Genomic DNA, 23441 nt, shown 5'->3' with positions numbered 1-23441 from the left:
ATCTTACCGGTAGTATTTATTTTTACATCAAGCCATGCAAAACACTAGATTGACAACATTATACTACACAAAAATGGAGAAAAGCATTGATGAATTGCCTCTATACATACGGTAGACTCAATAACAGGAAATACATTTTCACTGACATCAGTCAAACTTTAAGAAATGCCATCCATAAATAATTATAATCTTATTTTTTTTTCAATTCATGGGAAATAATATTTTCTGCACAATAGGGTATGCGGTGGAGTATTTGCTTTGTTGGGGAGAGCAAATAAACACGGGGATTGCCTTTCATCTATGGCGCAATGCTGCCACTCTCAATTCACTCAGGTCAATATCAGAGAAAACGTTGAAACAATGCTCGGAGATGTGTCTGTGAATCAGTATTATCTCTGTGTCAAATGGCTCTTTGAAACGCTGTTACAAATAATGGTGTCAGATAGACAGGTTTAGTGTTTTGCATTTATGGCTAGTCTACAGGAAATGACAAAAATACAGTACAGATTACATCAAATAATGCTGGAAGTACCAGAATCATTTCCCTAAAAATAGCAGACAGTGGCATTTGCTGAAGCAAAGTTGAATATGCTACAAGCCATAGCATAATGTCCAGTATGACTGAACCAACTGATTGCTAAACATACATTCTACAATGCTTATTTTGAACTTGGTTTTCATTTTTTGTGACAATTTCTAGGAGGATATTAAAGTTTTGATTTCTAGTCAAATGACCGTGGTGCTTTGTCAACACACTTCAGATTTACAAATTGGAGTAGACATCTAAGATTTAATGCACATGAAAAAAATAAACATTGTAAATTATACATACCCTTTTTCAAGGGATATTTTTCTTGATTTGTTCACATGAATATTTAATGTAAACGGCCTTTAGACTGATTATGCCTGTGTCAAAGATGTTGAGGTACATTGGGTATCCAGTCTTTAGTTTCCCCATGTGAAAAATTCTTCTGATCAAAATGAGCACATTGAACAGTGGTGAAAAGGCCAAATGTCGATCAGCATACATTGTATCATCTGTGACAAATGAATGATTATGTTGTGTAATCTAGCTGGATTATAAAACAATTGTAGATCATGGTTCATTGGATGTTTTCATCCAAGCTATCAAATTGGAAGTAATGAAACTAAGCAGGGGATAGATTTCCTATTGAATAATAGCTGTGGGGCAACAACAGTCTAATGAATTCTTTACTTCCTTGCTTCTCAAATGTCTAATTAGCGGCAATAACATTCTGAATGTTACCAGAGCATTTTTAAATATTCTCTTGTAGAACTCACAGTTCATACGTTTTAAATAAGTGCTGGCCATACCAGTAGGTGAACAGTTAACAAAACACATTTTGTTTGTTTTTGAATACATGAAAAAAACAGTTTTGAAAAAAATCTGAGTGGATTACAAATGAAGTGGCAATAGCACCAGTATATTATTATTAATATATATACCATCGCGGTGTTTTATAAAATTATTCATAATTATCTTAACATTGTTCATCACAAGATTCACTAGCTTTGGCCGGATTTAAAGGAATCTGTCTTACTTATGATTCACCTCTGATCATTTTGTACATCCAGGAATTGATAAAATGCCATTAATTTACATGGACGGCATTCATCTTTGCCTGTCTTTATTCTTGCAGAAGGCGCAAGTTGCTGTACCAGAATACAAAATGAGCTGACATCCTCTCTGAACATTCAAATGAAACTGCTAGCAGGGTACAAAACCATCAACACACTTGTTCTATACATTCACCGATGCTCTACTGTATGGGAATACTAATAAGAAGCATGCATTCATACATGACATCTGCAATACTCAGAAATGACGGTCCTACAAGTACAAGTACCAGGCTTTAGATTCTTCGACACTATTGTTTTGGCCTAATCCCGTTGTTTCCAATTGTTAAACTAGACCTCTACACATGGAGATGGGGATGAGAAAGTTAAAAGTCATGCAAGAAGTATCAAACACACGTATGCAATACTTAAAATATTTAAAATCTGCTGCCATGATATCCTACCATTATTTGAACTGAACTCTAACATCTCAGCTACTACTTACAAAGGTATTTACAGAAAAACACAACACTGTTATGCTAGATAAAATATCAATGTCACTGCCATCTTATGAGTATGTTGTCACACTAATAATCCAGCAAACTTTAATTTAATCATATATCCCATGAATTGTTACATGAAAATTGCAATGTTACATGTATTATATACCGGTAAGAAAAGGTGAATTCATGTGAAGTCCCAATACCAGTACATAGGAAAACTAATGCACAATAACAAATCAACAGGAAGCATCGCACTGCTTAGAAGATACAGCTGTGGTTGACAGGGCCATCAATGCAAAACGTGAACAGGGCCTAGTGCCAACTTAAAATGAGGAATTATATGTTACTTAGGGATTCTTTGCAAGACAGCAACTGATCTTGACAACTAAATTCATGAAGGCCACTTAGGGAAACATTACTATGGCACATCATTTCCGTTTGACTTGACCAAAATGACAAAAACCCTGACCTGAAGGAATTATTCGCCATCTTGAAAACTGACATTTTATTTTTAGCAAAACTGACAGAGAAATTTGTTCTTGTTATTTTGAGGAAGGCTGAACAAGGCTACAATGTCTTCACAGATTAGTTCAACTACTGTATGTGAAAGGCGACTCATTGTATTTCAGGCTTACATATAATTGAATATCCAGTAAAGGTCTCTGAAAAAACAAAATCTTCACCTTGGACAAATGAGAAGAATGGTAATTGTACTGGACTATACAACAGTTATACACTAATATTTCATCTTGTCATTGCTCTGTTATTCAAGATGTTTTATTGGAGTCTTCTTCAGATTGGTTGGAGACTGTGTAACCAAAGGAAATGTGTCTTGGACAATACATGTAATGAAAACTGAATATAATTTGTATGTTATTTACTTAGATTAATTTTCAAAGTATGACATATGATTTTGTACATATTTTGTCTTTCATAATGGGACATCAGATCAGTTCTTTCTGCTTAACTAAAAGAGAAACCTTAATACCACCCTAGACATGCAATGTTTTCACAAAAATGCCAAATGAGTTACTGTGAAGGACACCACTTTTCTTGTTTAAACATTCCTGGTTGAAAAGAAATAATGAAAATGTTGGCATACATGTATATTCTGGACTGGGTATCAATTACCAGTAAGAATCAGAACTGAGTATATTGGCTGAGAATGTTGGCAGGGCTGCCTTGACTTGAAGAATTAATTGTAATGCCAAAGTAGGAAAATGATATAAAAGCTGGAATTTGAAGCAAGAATTGAGCATGAAAAGCAGCGTGCGGAATAGATTGAAAAGAAAATCTGAATAGGGAAAATGAGGGAACTCTATGCACGATGTAAGTTTACCAAGGAAACACGATGACGAATAATGTATTTGCACAGGAGAAGAGGCCGTCTGTGAACAGTGTCTTTTGAAAGACTTTTATCATCAAAGATTTCTGAGATAAAGTTAGAAATGATGACATAGCCGTGATGCTAAATTGCACAACTCTAGCTATGGAGATTTTTATCAGATGGTTGATGGCTGATGTTCTGATGTATCAACTGCATCATATTGAGTTATTTACTTGTCTGATTCAATCTCATCAAATATCAACCAAGTCCTTGACTATGATGGAAGAGTCAAAAACTGAACACTACATCACTTGTCCAAAGAAATTTATATACAACACCTTTGTCATTATATGTGCATGTTCTTTGCAGCACACATTATATTCTCTTTACAATGGTTTGGTATGTGACACACCTTGCCAGTACCCACAAATTACTTTTCTCTAATCCTGTGTTTTAAGTACTCCTTAGGAGCAGGTACTTATTTCCCAGCAAGACACTCAGACAGCTCTGCTTTAATTATGAAATGTTTGTACTCTGGGATTACAGATTAAAGTGACCGCAAAGCCTGTTGGAAAATTAAATTCAAATACATGATGTGATTGAAGCCAGGAAATTAGGGCACAAAAACACGGGACTTATACTTTTTACTGTGATTGTATATTTGAAACTTTGTCTTCATGCAAGCGTTGACCTTGGCAACAAAGCCATACTAATACTAAAGAATGTGGACTGTTTAATATTACCTATTAATTTTCAAATATTACAAAGATGTCACTTATTTTTAGCAGAAATACTGAATTTTTAATGAGAAGACTATTCTGCTCAGGAAGAATACACATGAGAATTAAAAGTAAATATTCTGCAATAAATTATGATGACATTTCAGGAAAGTTGTGGCGTTGGTAGCACAATCTGTGAAATTTTAAACAACCTACAATTTTTATAGTCCTGTTTTCAAAATTACGTTATCTTCAGTGTTTGAAAATTCCATGTTTAGAGCAGTTGTGAGTTTACAAAATTTTCAATTTATTTTCCTATTTCTTCACACATTTACGGAAAGGAAAGGTGCACTAGGCTATACGGATGATGATAGAATTACTGTGCAGAATAACCAACTGCTCAATCCTAGTATTTTTCCTCTGTCTTTAATTTTGTAACAATATCTTGGGATGAAAACTTGATGAGATCAATTGAAAGTACCTTGGATAAACAGAATCAGGAAAGTTGAAGTCTTTGGAATGACGACAATTCAGTTGTCATGGCAAAATTTACACACTGACACACTGGGCCGACTTAAAAGCTGGCAATAAATCTGTCTGGATTGAGAACATCAGAATTGAATCTGTGTTGCCGTACGTGATTAACTCTTGACCTTTGACCCACTATCAATCTACGTTCTCATTCTTAGTACGTACTTGGTAATTACTTTCTTTGGATTTGTGGCAGATGCGTGTGTACATGTTGCCACGATCATACACTAAAACATCACTTACATGTCACCTTCCAAATAAACTCTGATGGCAAATTGAGAATTCCATATTTGTTTTGTGTCTTCACAAACACCAAGTATCAACGCAAGGCCAGTGCTATGACCTTTTGGAAATCATTAATTCTGAAATGACTATAGAACAATTTCAAGTTCATTGTTTTGTATGTACTAGTCTGTAGACATTGATTAATTTTAGTTAACTCTTCGAGTGCTAAAGTCACTTTTTGGCACCTTTATAAAATATAACCCAGACAATATTTTTTCAGGTCCAAACATTTCTTTCACATTTTCCCCGAAATTTTGACCCAAAACTGGAGTCTATGTAAAGCGCTATCCATTTGGTCCAAAATTTCAAAAGAATTACAGAAAATTTCAAAAAATTTGGAAAAAATGTTGCACTCAAATTTTGGTCAGAAAGATTACAGCACTCAAAGGGTTAAATGGAATCAGTCCATATTCAGTGGAATATACCGATGTGTAACTGTTTCAAGATGGTGAACTTCTATTTGTACTGCTATGGTGTGACTGACTTTGTGACGTGGAGTCGGCACCAAATCTTACATTTATGCATACCAAGTTTTGTTTGTCACGACATTTTAGTAAGGTGAAGTTAAGTTTATTGCAATCAACCACTGTAAAACTAAAGGCTAAGACTGTGAAAATAAACTGGTGAAAAAATTAAAGAAATAAGTAATGTAAAATAACCGAGGCTGAAGTAAATATTCCAGTATTTACCATGAAAATTGTTACAATCTTCACAAGAAGAGCAGGACACTGACAGACGTTTCATTTTTTAAAATAATATTCTTGTCAGAGTTGTAAATTTGTTGTTTCTTTCAAAGACACAGAAATTGAAATTAGCATACACCGTATTTTCTCAATCTGGAGACTGCCGTGGTGAACTAGAACGCCAATCAATATTCTTTCATATCCACTCTACTTCAGTGTACATTGTAAATGCTATGAATATATCTACAAAAATCCAGTCTTCTATGTTTTCAATCAGCTTTGCAATCTCTCTCTCGATATCTTCATTTTTCCATCAAACAGAAACGATGTTCACATAAACAGTACGACTTGGAGTTCATATTCTGCCTGCTAGAGTAATATTTATTCTCTCCTTTGAAGAATTCAGAACAGCCAGTGTGTTATTTGCATAGCTATGAATTAGGCCAGCCTTACTCTATCCAAATATCAGCATTGCTATTAACAACCCACTGCCTTACATCAAAGCGTTGAAGGATTTGATATCAGAATAATCTCAGAAATATTCAAATGAGACAAAAACTGAAATAGAAAATTCAAGTTGGGGGGGGGGGGGGATTCCTGTACTGATATTCTGAAATGTGACCCGGAATGATAGCTCTGTCATTTCCAGATGCACATTGACCTTGGAATTGTCAAATACCAGAGCTGTATCTGAAAGTTAACCTAACAAACAAACCAAGGCTACAAAATTAAAGCAGCCAGAAGGTTTTGAGGAAATATGTGAGTATTTCTGTAGTTTAAAATAAATTTTGTCCTTCACCAATGTCACTCAAATTACTCCAAACATTGATCAGTAATGGCTTCAGTGGTCACACCGTATTAATTAATTGACTGTATGTTTAATGGGATAAAATTCTATTGTTGTTTGATGATGGTGCATTCAGAGAATATAGATGTAGATTATCAGGGTGGGTTTTTCATTTCAAATTTGGACACAAACTGTGGGCCTCACATTCATTGGTGTGTTACTGTTACTAAGGAATGATAGAAAAGTACAGGAAATTGCTTTGAGTCCAGTAATGTTAATTCACTTTGTGCAATGACATGAGTATTGTTGGAGATCAAATACAGCACGTTTTCCTCTTCACCTGGACACCTAGCTAGTGATTCAAGGACTAGCTTGCTCAATACACAACATGAACAAAATATTACAGCTTTAAAATCCCTGTGTCGCAAATGAAATAAATAGATAAATAAATAGATAAAAAATAACTGAAAAAACGGGAAAAAAATAAAAAATTCATTAAAAACCATGACAAACATACAACTCTTGTTAAATAAATCTGATTAAATTACTGACCAAATAAATGTAAGAAATGTTAATAACTGGTACCTACCCATCCAACCAATCTGATGTACCTGAGATCATGTCTGTTACACTGTCTACCACCCCGCTAAGGGTTTCTTGAGCCCGCTCCCCTAATTTGCGGACTGTGTTTGCTATGCTGACGAAGTGATCTTCGGAGTCTGACATCATGCCCAATTTCAAGCCTGGGCTACGCTCGCCAAAAAAACACAACCACCACAAACTGAATCAGTCAGTCCTCCATGAACAGCTACATTGGAAGAATTGATACACAGTGATGCCTTTCAACTCCTTTGCCTGACCCCTATGACATCATAGAAATGGAACATTCCATTGTAGAGCTGGGGGAGGGAGTTGTGGGAATCATTTCAGCAAAGCCATCAAATGGGTACAAAACGCCTCAATGAAATTAAACTCTAATGTAATTTTCTTTTCATCAAGATAATTAGTATGAATCGGCTACATTCATCACCATGGCAACTACTTAACTTGCTCAGGTCCAGAAATCAATAAAGTAATGAAGGCCAGTGGAGTTCTCTGTTTGCAAGGCATTCGCTAAGATCTAATATTCATGTTGTTTTTCTGTTCCCATTATGCCCGACCTATTGAGATGTGTTTTCTCAACTGAGTCGTTATTATTGCTTGTGCTGATTAGTTACAAACTTCATGGAGAGTGTACGCAGTACTAGCACAGTCATCAACCTCCGTGGTTTTTTTTTAGTATTGATTATAGAACAGCAGATTTTTTGCGTTTCATCAATTCACAATCACCATACAGCGAAACTGACGAATCAGTCAGCCATTGGAGAACTAGCATTTCTGTATAAGACTAGTTCAAGTGATCAGAATTGTCCAATTTTCTGACTTAACAAATCCAAGTATCATACAATATTTCTGGTTACATTAATTCTATTTTAGGGGGAAAAAAACAAAGATTTGTTGGGAAAGTTAAAATGATTAAGGAAATTTCTCTTGATTATTCTCCTTCTGGCTAGAAACAATAACAATCACGAGAGAAAATGTTATGCCTACAAGACTTCTAATACTAGTTTTAACACGACTGCATAGTTTTCTCCAGAGGCAATATTCTTGGCAACTATATAATGATACGGTACATGGGAGAATTTCTCATATTGATCTGTCAACAATTCACCTTCATGATATCATGTTTGCAAGTCATAGATGATATGTACAGGCACTTTACATCATTTTTAATGCATACCATTTACAATCATGACTGTAAAAAAACTGTGTGAGTTTTACTGTTAAAGTTTATAAAAAAATTCAATTTTGAGGAAAGTTATGAATAATATATTACTTTGCCTCTTGTTCAAGCCATGATGGCTCTGTAGTTATTTGTATATCAGATGATTTTGCTAGACATGTAGGGTAACATGGCCTATAAAACGTACAGAACACAGCTGTGGTTTCAAGATTTCTAATTTACAGCAACAGTGTGTGACTCAAAGGCAGCTTTGATTTCAAGATAATTACTCCACAGAGAGGGTTACCCACCTCAACATTAACATATGGTATAAAATGTATCATCCACAATTATTTTATTACTATTGCTGTTGTTTTCTCTTACAAAGCACAAAATAAATGTGAGAACACATTGTAGGTTTGTTGGGAAGGCATCGAGCACTGATGTTATCAGATGTAAACTCACTATGTGGTTCATGGTTAGAACTGTGTTTAATCGTAACTACATAAAAAATAATAACACAGCCAGGCAGATATAAAATTATGTGGCAAAATGTTGTACTGTGTTCTTTGATAAAGAAAATTCAAGAAAATTCTTATTTGTGACGGTAATGCTGAAATGAACAATAATATACTCTCAATATATATATATATGTTATGAGATGGAAAAGTTTGGTGACTATGGGTATGTATGCGTCATACTTATCTCCATATCTTGGCTATGTGCATGCATACATGTAGGTGTGAAGCTATTCATAGCTGAGTATTTGTATTGTGTATGCAGCTATGCATAAATACATATGATGGTTCATATATTTTAACTATAATGTGATAAAATGCACTCTGGACGCATGCAGTTGGTCATTAAATCAAAGGTACCTTAGAGGCCACAAGTCACTGATAAAACTTAACATGTATACAATGAGAAGATTAATATTATGATACAGTATGCTTGCTAAAAGTCAAATACCCAGTGTTTTCAACCATGAAGGAAAAATATTTACTGAAGAAAATAAGTTGCTTAGTACATAACTTCTAGAGAATGCGAAAGTTATTGTTAAAATGAAACTTGAAATGTAACTTGAAAGTTATTGTTCAAATTATTGAAGAAACATTAAGCAAATAAGTTTCAATGAACTGAGAGACACAAGCTTTGAACTGTGTCAGAACAGTCAACTGAATCCCATCATTTTGTCTTGCTACTTTCAATTCACTGCTTGGATCTGCATGAAGTCACTTCAACTAAGTTTACAATGCAGTATAATTTACCTGTAATCATCTTGTTGTCAATTTCACAGGCATGGCAATGCAGTGGTTTCATTTTTCTGCCAGATTTGGTTTATGGAAGACATCTGCCGCTGATATTGATTTATATCTGCAATTTCTAAGTGGCCTTGGTTTATCAAAATAGTTACAGAGTTTTTGTCAAATTAATCAGAATAATATACCTTGTTCCTGTTTATATAGTCAAGTGTCTGTTTTTGGGTCAAGTATCTCTACTGAATTCTGATATCAGATAATCTATATATACTGTACATTATGACTTCAGAATGACCTAAATATGGCAAAACTAGAAAAAGCCACCCTGAAAAAAAATCTGAAAGTGAGCAAGATAAGTCATCATTTCAAGAATGTGCTAGAGTCTGAAAGGTTTCAGTTACAAAACACAGTCATCTGGGACCGATGCAGTGAAGTGGACAACACTAAAGAGTATAGACTATGTAAGTAATTCTGTACTTAGAGTGTCAGGAGGGATGGCAGGGTATTTCATACTTTGATTTGTCCAGAATTTTCCACTGCAAATTTTCACTTCCAAAACCAATTGAATATCAAGACAGGACGGAATTGTTCTCCTTTTTTGATGCAAAATAAGGATGAGTACAAGGTTTGATTTTCATAATCTTGAAATTTTTTATCAACTGACGTTTTCCTCACTCTACCTGGAAGGATTAAAGCGATCAATGGAATATTTTGTAAATATATTTACATGATAATAATTTGATTGGCAATTTATCTTATGATTTGCTCTTGTAACAAGTCATTGGGTCACTGTGGCAAGTCTTATTTTCAATTGATTTCTGATTAAATTTTGTGACAACATTATAGCTTCCACTGATGAAAATTCACTGTGATTTACACATAAGGCCATCTCATTAGTTGCACTGAGGGACAATATACACAAAACTGATGAATATACCTACTTTAATCCTCTCCTTTTCTACAAAAAAATCCCATAGTGAATTATATCTTTCATTCAGAATACCTGACTTTAATTGGCAGAAGAGTGCAATTTTCTAGTGACTTTGTGCAAATCTTCAAACTTATTGGATGAAGTACTGACAATCAGATGTAAACCAATATTGTTTTAGCATCAACGAGTCAGAGCAACACATCAGTCAATTTACATTTCGACAGATTCAATTTCTTAAAATTGAATATTTTTTTCCTAAAACTTAGGTCTGAAACTGCAGTATTTCTGTTTGGTTACAAAGAAATGTGAAAGTGTTCTGATGACCAGTATTCAAACATGATCTAATAAACAGAACAACTCTGATTCCCACAGCACATAACTTCTAAAACTGCTTATCCCACGTCAACTAGGTAACCAACTGGATACTAGTATACATGTATGCTTGTACATGGCCAAGATATGTAGATTGAAGAATTTTGTGTCTGTGGCAATGATGATTTCAAATAATGTACCAAAGGAGTAAAGGTGACACAAAACTGAATAAAATGTATTCGTTATTATGCAGTAGACAATACTACAACTGGCAATGATCTCATTCCATTTTTGAATGTTTTCATGACAGCAGTGATTGAATTTCTGATTTCTCTATCACCAAATTCATATAATATTTTGACAACCTTCCTATCCATGTTTTTTTTTTTCTTTTCAAATTTAACGGAATACACTTGATAATTTGCCTGGTTTATCTGCCATCATGTTATCCTAATACTGTGATGAGCAGGCCCCTTCCAAGCATTGTGAATTTTCAAGATTTTCAAAATCAACACACAAACTTCAAACAGCTTTGTACATGTTGCCAGGTAATATGCTGATCCCTAACAAAAATCAGTCATTCCACAATAGCAGAGGAACTGTATTTATTCAAATGCAGAAAAATATATATCAAATATTATTAACAGAAACCATATTATAGCAATAATATCGAAATTATTAATATCAGTTTTGAGTACATGCCACTCTAATATGCTGAAAACTATCCACGCATACACCTTCGTGACAGAAAACAGCTAACTGCAACGAGCTGTCCTGTTGAAAATATTTACCCCATGGTACCGCAGTACACAGACACACTGGAGTGCCTCTCTTTTGAAATTTATATTGTTAAGATCCTAACGAAGAAATGGAAGTAAGTGTGTTGCGGAAACTAGCTGGAGGTTATGTTAAGAGTTTATCAATACATCATACTTCCAAAATATCATCCTAACAATCTGACATCATGGGAAGAATATGATTAAAAGTAGAGCATATGGCAAAGTAATAGAAGTAAGTATCTATAATCTGATGACAACAATTTCATATTAATAAACTTAAAGTAATCTTCAGCAGAACAGCTCACAGGCTTGGTAAATGGTAAAGTTCAATGCAATTCATAACATTGGATTCATCGACATTGTAACTTTACAACACAACTCTTGTTATGATTTAGACATTGTGATAGGTAAGAGACTGAACAATGAGATGGTAGTCATTTCTCTTGAGATAGTCGAACAAGCTACAGCAAAATCTAAACTTTCCTCCAAAACAGGCAATTTACTTTCTTAAAGTATTTAATAACACATACAATTTACAGAAAGAGACTGCCGTAAGTGTATAGAGAGATGCTGCACATTAAATTTCTATAGCAGTTGCAGTTATGGTATTGGCTAGGGAGTTCTATACACTTATCCCCATTGCGTTTGTCCAAGTGCCCATTGACCCCCTGGACTGATTAAAATTATTCTCCAATATTTATCAATTTTCCCAAAATATTTAAAAGCTGAGAAGTACAAAAATCTGAGCTGTATGAATAAATCCTGCTGTACATAGTTTAGTATCAACCGAGAGAAAAATATTACACATACTTTGACATCATACATTGTTTTAAATTTTACTTTGTTAAACTAGACACAGCATCACTTTGTAGACATGCTATGACAATTAATATGGAAGAAATTGACATATGGATGGATAGATTTGATACACACTGCTTTAACTTACAGGCACCATATTGAATTTTTGAATTCACAGAAGCTACGATTTTGTAATCTAGGCTGACATCTAATATAAAATTGTTCATTCATTTGCTTTATCTGTTCCTTGTCTCTGAGAAACTGTCATTTGATAAACTGCACGTATTTTTATCACATGACTTTTGTACACAAACGCCCACTTCCTACACATCCATGCTACAAGGCCATGTGAACTCACTCCACAAATTAAATATTCCATCTCAGAGTATGATATCTGAACAGTTAAAATTGAAAAAATGCAAAGTGAAGATCTAGCTGATAGTATATCATTCCATGGCTTGATCACTTTGTATTAGCAAATGAATTTATGGCTTGAAGCATACACTTTGTGGACAGGGGTAGAATGCCATATGGCCTGGACACTGGTAAGTATGTCTCAGTATATCATACTTCATTGAATAAATGTCGGTGAATCCAACATTATGAATTACATTTAACTTTACCCAGACGGTGAGCTGTTCTTCTAAAAATTACTTTAAAATTTATTAATATGAAATTGTCATTTATATTTACTCGCAAGTATATTATTATATCACATTTCACTGCAGAAATCAATGAAAACCAAACCATTGGTCACAACAATTGTTAGATTTCAATACTGGCAAATAAAATGTGTGCTTCAAGACAGAGGATCTGACCTCCCTTTAAGGTAGAATGTGCCTCAGGGACAAATATTTAGACTCTAAAATTTGTTTTGGAATAAATCTTTTCTGATCTACCACTTGTTGGGGCTCACTTTAAAGCTCTTGGACTAAAAAACATTTTTTTTTTAAAGTCTTAGTTTTTCGAACATCAAAAATTTTACCCCATAGAGTTAACCCAGAGGTAGCAGCCATTTTGAATTTCAAAAATCCATAAATGTTAGATAATTTGTTTCTCTAGTACCAAACATTGCACAGTGACCCCTGATTTTTATTCTTGATTTAATAGAAAGAGTGGTTTAGAAAGAGTGGTTTAAAGTTTCATTGAAGAAAGTTTGAGCAAAGTTGACGTCTTTCACTTTCGAGGTGCGTACTACCTTAATACATGCTCATGCAAGTTGCTGATTGTTATGTTGGAATATTGGAAATAGTGATTGCAAAACGTTACTAGGCAGCCACACTCACCACTAAGAATGATAAATTTAATTTTGCTGCAATAGGATGTGGTTCAATTAGCTGCCTTTTAACACTGTCTCAGAAAATATCAAAAATCCATAGTACAAATATTTGCATATTGGCTCTGTGCAGTCTATAAATCATGTAGGTGTCTACTTCCTGGAAATTAAAAAGGCCAGCATCATCTGATGAACATCAGCAAACATGTATGCTTTGTGTTGTGTCATTCATCAAATATCAAACTTGATGAGAGATCTGCACAGGGGCTTGCTCAATGAAAAATAATTTATACCAGTTTTTCAGGTAAAACACGCCTTGAATGTGAAAGACTTAAACTTTTGCTCAAACTTTACTCAAAGAACATTTCACCCATTCTCTTTTAAAATCAAGAGTAAAAATTAGGGGTCACCATGCAAATTTTGGTACTAGAGAAAAAATTACCCAATATTTACTGATATTTAAAATTCAAAATGGCCACCATCCCTTTGTAAAATTTTTGAATTTTGAAAAACTAAGTTTGCGAAAAGTTTTCTTACACCAACAGCTTTAAAATGAACTGCCACAAGTGGTATATCAGAAAAGAATTGTAAAAGTTTGAGAGTCTGAATATCTGTCCCCAAGGCGCATTCTACCTTAAGGCTCAGTACTTTTGTTCCATTTCTAAAGCGGTTTTTACTGCTCCTAAAATAATGTCAAAGTGCCTGGTACTGAACTTGTCAAGACAGCCAAGATATTATAAGGTCTAACATAATTGCTGACGACTGAATTGAAGTCCAGATTAGCAACTATAACACTTTATATTATGCACAATAGGTTTGTCGGCCAGGCTGATATGTTACCGTACTTTGGATTTCAATATTCATGAGTGAGATAGATAAAAAACATTTAACTTGTTTTATTGAGTCAAATTAATATAAATTCTGTCAAACATTACTGTTATTGTCCCCTCAAAGACTGTGCTTTCCCTTGAATTTAATTACATTGAACTCTAATATACCTATATTCATAGCTAACAGTGAACAACATGTTTACAATTTGTCCGAAGAGAACCTCAACGAAATACAGGTATACATTTTATATTTTTGGTGCTGAAAGTTCACATCTTTTTGCTCTAGACTTCATGGTGCCATTGGGCTGCTAAACCTTTATCAACAGACACTTCTTCAAGATATATACGGAATGCATCCATCCGGAAAGCCTTTCCTTCAGTTAGCTTCCTGATAAAAGGTCACCAAACCCTTGGAGCTCTGTACAATGGAGACATAATATCTAGGATACCTACAAACATCTTGGATAGTTTTACAGTAATTATACATTGGACATGGTAATTTCCTAATGTCACTACACAGGCTAACAGCGCCTTAGACAACTGATAAATTGCTTTGTAAGTTTTCCTGAAAGGTTCAGCTTCCTTTTTTCACCTGGTTCAGTACATCTCTCTATTGGATAATTGAGTTCAGATGGCCCTTCTCAGCTGATACTTTCCTCTGCTTTTGTTCCACACAATCTCATATGCATTGCACATTTTTTTCCTCGGCAGTTGCCTGAGCAATTATTTCACTGGCTGAATGGTAATTCTGGTCAACAAGTAGCATGTGTTAACTGTATAGAGTGTTTCATTGTACTTGTTAAATTTATATGAAAGAAACACCTGAATCTCACGGAAAAAGACAAACATTTTCTCTCTATCTGATTGCCTTTCAGAAATCCTTCACCTCTTGTTATCAGAATATACATCCATCTTTACCTGAATGTCTTTCTCTCAAGGACAATCACTGTACTCACATCCCAAATAATGTATTCAAATTAACTGACAGTTAAAATGATAGTAGCTATAACTTTTGAAGATTTTTTTCACTATTTTTGCTTTAAATGTAAATAACAGCTTTTTCTTCTAGTCCCCAAAGCATATTGAGACACACAGTATTCACTCTTGTCAACTCAGCCTGTACACGTGTAGACTGTATTGTTATTGTTGACAAGCGAATTTGGTCTGCATTGAAATTCAAATGTAAACAAAAACAGTGCATTTTACATGTGTAGGCGCTGTGTTTGACAAGCTAGATGGTGAATGTTTCAATGTGCTTTGGGGATTAGAACAAGAACTTGCAATTGACATAAAATAGTGAAAAATCATCAAAAGTTACAGTTGCTTGCCCTTTAAATATCTCCAAACACATTTGTACATTTAGAGTGATCAAATCCAAGGATGTTGTGTTCAGCTGAAGGCACAGAGCCAGTGCAGAATTTATTGAATTATGGGTAATTCTGTCTTACTTATCATTGAATGGTTTTCTGTCTCCCTCTAGGTAAATCTCTCTGTCCCAGTGAAAGCATCAATGATCAAGTATTTCTGAAATGTCTCTTTTCAATTTTACAGAGTAACAAAGCTAATCTTCATGTTTTGCATGTCTTATCAGATGTAAACAGATAACACACTATGGATTCCATCTATCCATAAATATGTCCTCAGTCTGATAATTCATCATTCAATTTTGTATTATATCATCAAAAATAAATTATTATTATTTTACTTAAGTACACTACAAAGACTTAAGTTTTCTCACAATATGTCAATTTTTTACTGGTATTTTCACAGATTTTCCAGATTTTGATGAGTTTCTATAACATTTTATGGTCAATATTGATAATGGACAGAAGAGCTTGTAGGATGCTTGGGGTACCAAACTTGTTTCTATAATGGAACTAATCTGCAGACAAGAACCCCTGAATCAGGGAAGGTACTCTATCTGGATGATACAAATTAGGGTAAATATTGACTCTGAATTTTTCTGTGCATAAATTCATCGCTGAAAGATGTGACTTTAAACCAAAGTGTGGAGAAGGAAAGGGCAGTATAGGAAACATTCAAGCAGTGGCAACCTATCTTAAACAGGAACTTCCCCTATAAAAGCTGGGTTATTGTAAATCAATGCAAATGTAAAACAGCCACGCTACTAATCGGACGTGCTGCGTTTTGATCCAGAATCCCATAATTTTCCCATGTTTCGGGCGTTAATTGTCATTGAATATTGCATATGATGTCTATGAATATACATGTATAGCGACTAAACTTGAGTTGAAATATACTGAAAAAGTTCCTTTTTTTGTCGGAGAATGCATATGTTTCAAAATGTGTTCCCTGTACGACCATTTGACCCCTCTTTGCATATGTTACGAAAGTGGTCATCATGATTATTCAAATTTATCATACAGTCAAAGCGATGTTATGAGAATTCAAAAACTCCCCCCCAGTGTATGCAAACGGTAGCGTCGTCAGTAATCCCCCACTGTGCGCCCACGGTCCTGTAACTTCCCGTTTAAGGAATATTGCATCAGGCTTACATTAACTCATCATCTTAGAGACTCTGCAGTACAATCTAATTGATTTGCGAAGGATAAATTTCTGAAATGTATAAGAGGCATAATACTACACTCAGTTCAATTAAAAAATATCGGCTGACTCCATGTGCAGTAAATTTACTATTTGAAAGAACAGTGTCATAAGGAGCTCACATTGTTAAAATTGAAGAGTACAAATATGTTATAAATTTATTGATAAAAGTTTGGATAAACAAGGTCCGTATTTTGGACATACCCTAATTTGAACTTCCCTACACTTTGCCTACCGGTATACACCATGTGCAAAGGTAGAAGAATAAGACATGAGAATTTTAAGATGCATTTACATGACAATCACAGTTGAAATGTATACATGATGGAGAATTTCATTTCCCTGATGATAATTATCTCAATGCCCTAGGAGACTATTTGGGAATCAGCTGGAGCTGCGAGCTGAGGTCAAAGGGTACAGCAAGTCTGAGAACAAATGAGCATTGCCTCCAGACAACACCTGGACCATTATTATATAATCCAACATGGATGCATGATGAAGCAAACATAGTCTTTTCTTTGGATGTGTCTGGCTGAGACAAATCAAGATTTTGGTGATTTTGATGTTGCATACATAATACATTCAAATCATTAATATTCAAATAAACTGTGAATGTAAAGAATTATACTGCCACTTGAGTCTAGGAATTAGTGCAATTGACGATTGGGTCATCGTTACACAACCACTTTAATATGTTCATCATTTTGCATAGCTACTTCTGAGGATTCCTACCACTGAGTATGGTTAGCATACTGAATTTCTACAACTGGCAGAGTATGGTTTTATATAGCATACAGAATTTGCACTACTGGCAGGGTATGGTTAGTGTATAGAATTTGTACTTCTGGTAGGAGTACAGTTAGCATTATGACTTTGTACTACTGGTAGAGTATGGTTAGCATAGAGAATTTGTACTTCTGGTAGAATATAGTTAGCATACAGAATTTGTTCTATTGGGAGAGAATGGTTACCACAATGAGTTGTACTACTGGCAGAGTATGGCTAGCACAAAGAATATGTACCACTGGTGGAGTATGGTGAGCACAAAGAATTTGTACTATTGGTGGAATTTGGTTAGCATAATGAATTTGATGGACAAACTAGCTAACTGGTAGTCTAATGAAATTGTATACATACAATTACAGCAACATTTGAAAGTCACAGAGTTTAAAATCACAGTATTAAACACAATACTGTTCTAAAGTACAGCTTTGTCAGAATTTTGTTTGCTGTCAATTCTAAGAACTGATTAACCGCAGGTCACAAATCTGTACTTAGGATAATTCACGCGAGCAAGTTGTACTAGTGGTAGAGTATGGTTAGATAGATGCTGGAATGTTAACACCGGATATTTATTGAACTGTACAGGAAAGATCACAGTATACAGTTCAAACAGTTCAATTTCCTTGAAGTAAATTTGACACACATGATGACATATTGTTTTAAGTATTGACCTTGAACTCAATTATTTGATAGCAATTTGTGATTTACTGGTATTTTGTTTTCTCCAGTGTCCAAATTATTCCCGTATGATGACTTACTCTCTCTTCTGTAATCAACAGTGTCTTGCAAATAAAACCACAAAATAACAATCATGTGACGTCACTGGGTAGGCTTTTGATTCTCTGTTGATCTAAATCAAATTTCACATGTGTATTCAATCTTTCAGTAGAAATGAATCCTACAGTCTAAATAATCCCTATCTGCTGTCAAAGTTTGGTCGACTATCCATATTTCAAAAACAATCAACTCTTAATGTCATCTTTTCACCTCTATGCAACTCAAATTTGGAACGTAATTTTTTTTCCACATGCAGAAATCCCCCTTGTTCATCCTACTATGTTACTTTGTATTTCAAATGTACTTTGATTGAAATTTGGTATGAACTCAATGAATTACGGTATATCATGTTTTACATTCACTGCACACAGTTTCTGATGACACATTGATGACACACTTTGAAGAGTTGTTCCATTTTTGGTCAATGATTACAAAACCCTTTGCATTATTGAAGTAATTTACGACAAATTATTACTTAATTTTGATGCTATATTTCTTTAATGCGATTGTTGTTACATCAGCAGAATTTAAAATATCATATAATTTAAACTATGAACCATAAACTTTAGAATGCTGTTTGTCAGATATTAAGTATTCATGAATATACCGAGCTTCAATTAGCAAATACCATGTGTAGTAATCACTCTTTTTCCCCCCAACCTCGTATCTGTGCATTGTACCATGAAGAGAAATTGAGCAGCTTCTGACATTTGAGAACGACCCCCAAAGGTAAATTTTATCTCCCCATCTGGATGATGGTACTAATGAATATGACCCTTCCTCCACCGTTCTACGGTTCAAAGCTAATGATTTTAGTGGGCAGGCTGATACCAATGCATGAAGAAGTTAGGGCTAAAAGTTGAACTACCCACGGCAGTGAACAAAATTGCTTCTGGCTATGTAATGCGCAAATATTTGACTATGAATGAGAAATATATCAAGGCAAACATACAAAATGTAAGTCATCTGAATATCATGCTACTGATATGATTTAATTTGTATGAATTAAACTATCAATGTTACTCAGTATGGAGACAAAGTACAGTCTATTATATCCACTTTAAAGAGTTATAAAAAATTAAATAAATAAATACACAAATAAATAAACAAATAAGCAAAAAAATAAATGAATAAATGATGCTTCCCGTGTCCTCCAACAAAGTGAGGTCGATTACAAAACAAGCTCTATCAACAGATTTGCTCTGTGACTATATTTATAGGGTAACATTTTAAACTTGTTGTCATTAATATGAACAAAACAGTGGTACACTGAGTAATGAAGAATTTGAGGAGAAATAGGTACAGCAACTCAAGTACTGAAAAAATGTCATCCAACTTTTATGCAAATGTGTTTAGAGTGGAAGAAAGAAAATTTTGAGTACATTGGGTGTTCAAACTTATGATGTATTAGCACTGGAATGCATTATTTAGAAAATCTTGAAAGTATGTAAACGGAATATATATGAGTATGACCTCAAGTTATAGAAAGTTGATGAAAATGGACAATAAAATTGATTAATTTAGTGTGAGCTGCAGTTTATACTAGTGAAGGTCTTTAATGTATATTATTGCACGTTTCATTTTAATGATTTTAATTTAAACTTATCAACATGATTAATTCATTTGTAACACCAGACACTTGTTTGTCTTCATCATTTTACAGTCTTCTAACCGTAGTGATTGCCTGGCAACACCAAGACAACTAATAAAAAGGTTTTCTTGGTTGCTTTTTACAACAGCTGAGCTATGAAATCACGAAAACTTCTTTCGGACTGATAACATCGTCGTCTTGAGAGAGCCACTACGGTCAAAGATGCAAATTCCATTGATATGTATTGTTTGAATCTGGATTAAATTTATTGCCCCATCAAGTAGGAGACACAAAACACAAATCCTTGAAGAACTGTGCTCAGAACAGAAAGTACCTCATTACCATTAAGACGTCAATTTAATGAGGAGTAAGTAGAATCTATTCTGGTGTCTGACCTTTCTTAAAGGTGATTAACCATAGAAAGGTTTTAGTAAAGAAAGAAGGCATACAGTTTTGACATCATTCAGCAATTATAACATGACAGAAACTCATCCATACAATGTCAATTTACTTTGCTATAGAACTGTTCTTATCTGTCTATACACTGGATACCTTGATCAGTGTTGACCCATCTTTATCTTGTCACTTCAGAACACACACATTTCCTGTACAATTTACCATCTGAATATCCTGCTGTCATCTCAAATAAACCTGATTCACATACAACACCCATTTTCCGCGGTCACAGTGCTTCAGTGCATACCGATGAGCAACTTCTTGGCTGGAAGCACCATTAGAGCGCCCTCTTGAGTCCATGCTGACAGTGTCCTGTTTGTATGTCACTTACCTGAACAAAAACTCAGTGATACACTTTGATGAAGTCGGTTTTTCTCTTGTGTATTTATAAACATTTTGAGAGACTATTGATGAACTATTTATCCTGGAAGGATTATGTGATAATTATTTCAAAACAGAATATTCATACAAACACTTATTGAATATTTTGAATCTTCTGTATATTTTCTGGGATTTTTTCAGGCTTCTAGTTGAAAAACACATATTTTGACCCCAATTTATCAGCATTTTAAATAATATAAATAAAGTCGTCTACGTATTTCAATTGATTTTGATGTTTGTTCAGGGTTCATACACTTCAAGTAAATCAAAATTCCAGGACTTTCCAGGAGTTTTTTTGCCATTTTCCAGGAGTATTTGTGGTTGAAAAATGCCATTTTCCAGGAGTGTTTGCACAATAAAGCTTGCAATTTTAATAAGAATCATATACTAATTGTTTCTAATGTTTTCCTTGTCCCAAAACTTCAGCCCATAAGACATCATTTTGCTGACAAATGCAGTCAATGACGAGTTGACAGGTTTTGACGGTGATGACATCTTGAATAACATCGCTGACGATTGAGACAGTAAGTGAGGCTACCCACAATTCTCCATGATCTGTACACACGTAGATCACTCACTGAACTGAAGCAAATTTCTTCTGTACACAGAACAATATTTAAAAATTCTGGCAACATAGTTCTGATCATCATAATTTCTGATTTCTCACTTTGAATAATGAGATGATAAACCCCATTTCCTCGGAGGAGATAGCAATTTTGTAATTTTGTCGACATAGATTTTTGACAGCCATACACAATATTTTCAAGGAAACTGAGAGAATAAGTTGCATCTGTGTTGGCAAAAGAAAGAGTATTGATTTTTTTAATGTTCGTAACAAAGGAAATTTGCATGTCTGACAGGTGGTATGATGAGACCATCTTAGTTGCTGATAACTTTATCTTGACAAGTGTGCAATTTTTAACACCTCCAAACATCGACTTCTCATTCAATTTACTCTTGAATTTTAAACATAATCAATAATTTAGGAACACAATGTCAACAAATAATCCTGAATTTAAATTGTAAGTAAAAAATTGTTAAGAAAGTGATAAAATTGAAAAAAGCCTTGAGTAAAAAATGTCTGAGTGAACAAATCAAGGGAATTGTGGGTAGCCTCACTTACTGTGCAGTTGCGAGTGTGGTGTCAGGAAAGATAAACTCAGGGAAGGCTTAGAATTAGTCGACGACTTTACATTTGATGAAGATCGGGCAAAGAAATCATTAATTTTTTATTTACTTGCTCCTGTTTTTCTCCTACCAGAGCTCGATGTTTTGCTCCTGTAGCTATAGCATGGCTTTTCATAGCTCCGCGTATGATGCTATGTGTTCCCTGCATTATATTATAAAGCGTCCCACTACAGCCCTGCTGAGGTCCATAGACACGCGGTCCCACTTTGGACCGCACACAAAAAACTTCTTTTCTAACTACTTTCGGCCGAAATCAACTCGATTCCAATCTATGCCTACCCGAATCACTCAACCGCTCACAGACTGCAAAAAAGAACTGTTCACATGACGTCAAAAAACCATAAGTTTGCTGGTAATGCACGGTGAAGGGCACAAGGCCGGCAATATCTCGCATGAATGTGCCGAATGGCAAGCCACGGGAACACGGAGCATCATACGTAGTGCTAGGCTTTCCGATACATCGAAAGTCTTTTCACAAAGTTTGCATCTTGCCGCGAATTTATCTTGCGCCCGCTCAAGCCATCCTACGTACTCGGGCTGTTTCAACCAATGATCGCTGAATAAACACTTTGCAGGAGGCATTGCTGTGACTGGTGACCCGAACAAGCTTTAAATTTCAACACGGTCCCTCCACAATCTACTCATGCATACTTCGATGTCACTGTACGTGCGTGCAAAACCATGGATAATGGAATACACAACATGGTCTCGCCCACGCTAGTACAAGGGTACCCCTTTACGACATTTTAAGAAACACTACTACGCTTTCCAAATTTTGTCTCGGGAGGGCTCCCCACCTGTCGCAAAACATCTTTTCGCATTTTTGCAATTTTGACGCTCGACAATTATACTGTTTGACGTTCACCCTTACGATCAGGCCGTTCTCGACCGTGTGCGATCGTAACTAGCGATTTTCCAGGAGTTTTCCAGGAGTAAATTTTGATTTTCCAGGAGTTTCCAGGAGTTTCCAGGAGTGGTTTTAAATTCCAGGACTTTCCAGGACTTTCCAGGAGCGTACGAACCCTGTTGTTTCACTGTCAAAAATTTGCTCAGCTGCTAGTATAATTTGAAATGCCATCGACAATCAGGGTGAAAGATGTTTATGAAATCACAGCAACTGTATCAAAATCCAAATGTATTCCATGTGTGGATTCTATAATACCACATATCTAGAGTTCAGACTGGTGTGTGTGTTTATGAAGATATATTATTTAGAGATAGCTACTATGACCACAGACTTCACGTATCATACTCAACAATGAGTGTGTACTGCATACTAATCCAATCACAACACAATATGTACAATAAAAACAGTGAATTTCATGCACCACTGGTCAAAG

The 23441-nt window shown here is 34.8% G+C and overlaps 1 protein-coding gene across 2 annotated transcripts in view; it reads right to left on the bottom strand.

The window, feature by feature from the left end:
• LOC139152608 (neural proliferation differentiation and control protein 1-like) overlaps positions 1–23441 on the bottom strand; it is a 99503-nt gene that overhangs the window by 18880 nt on the left and 57182 nt on the right. The window lies entirely within an intron of this gene.

The sequence above is a fragment of the Ptychodera flava genome, chromosome 16 (assembly GCF_041260155.1).
Source record: "Ptychodera flava strain L36383 chromosome 16, AS_Pfla_20210202, whole genome shotgun sequence".
NCBI classification, from domain to species: Eukaryota; Metazoa; Hemichordata; class Enteropneusta; family Ptychoderidae; genus Ptychodera; species Ptychodera flava.
Note: the sequence above shows the minus strand (reverse complement) of the source record. Positions and strands in the feature narration are given on the sequence as shown.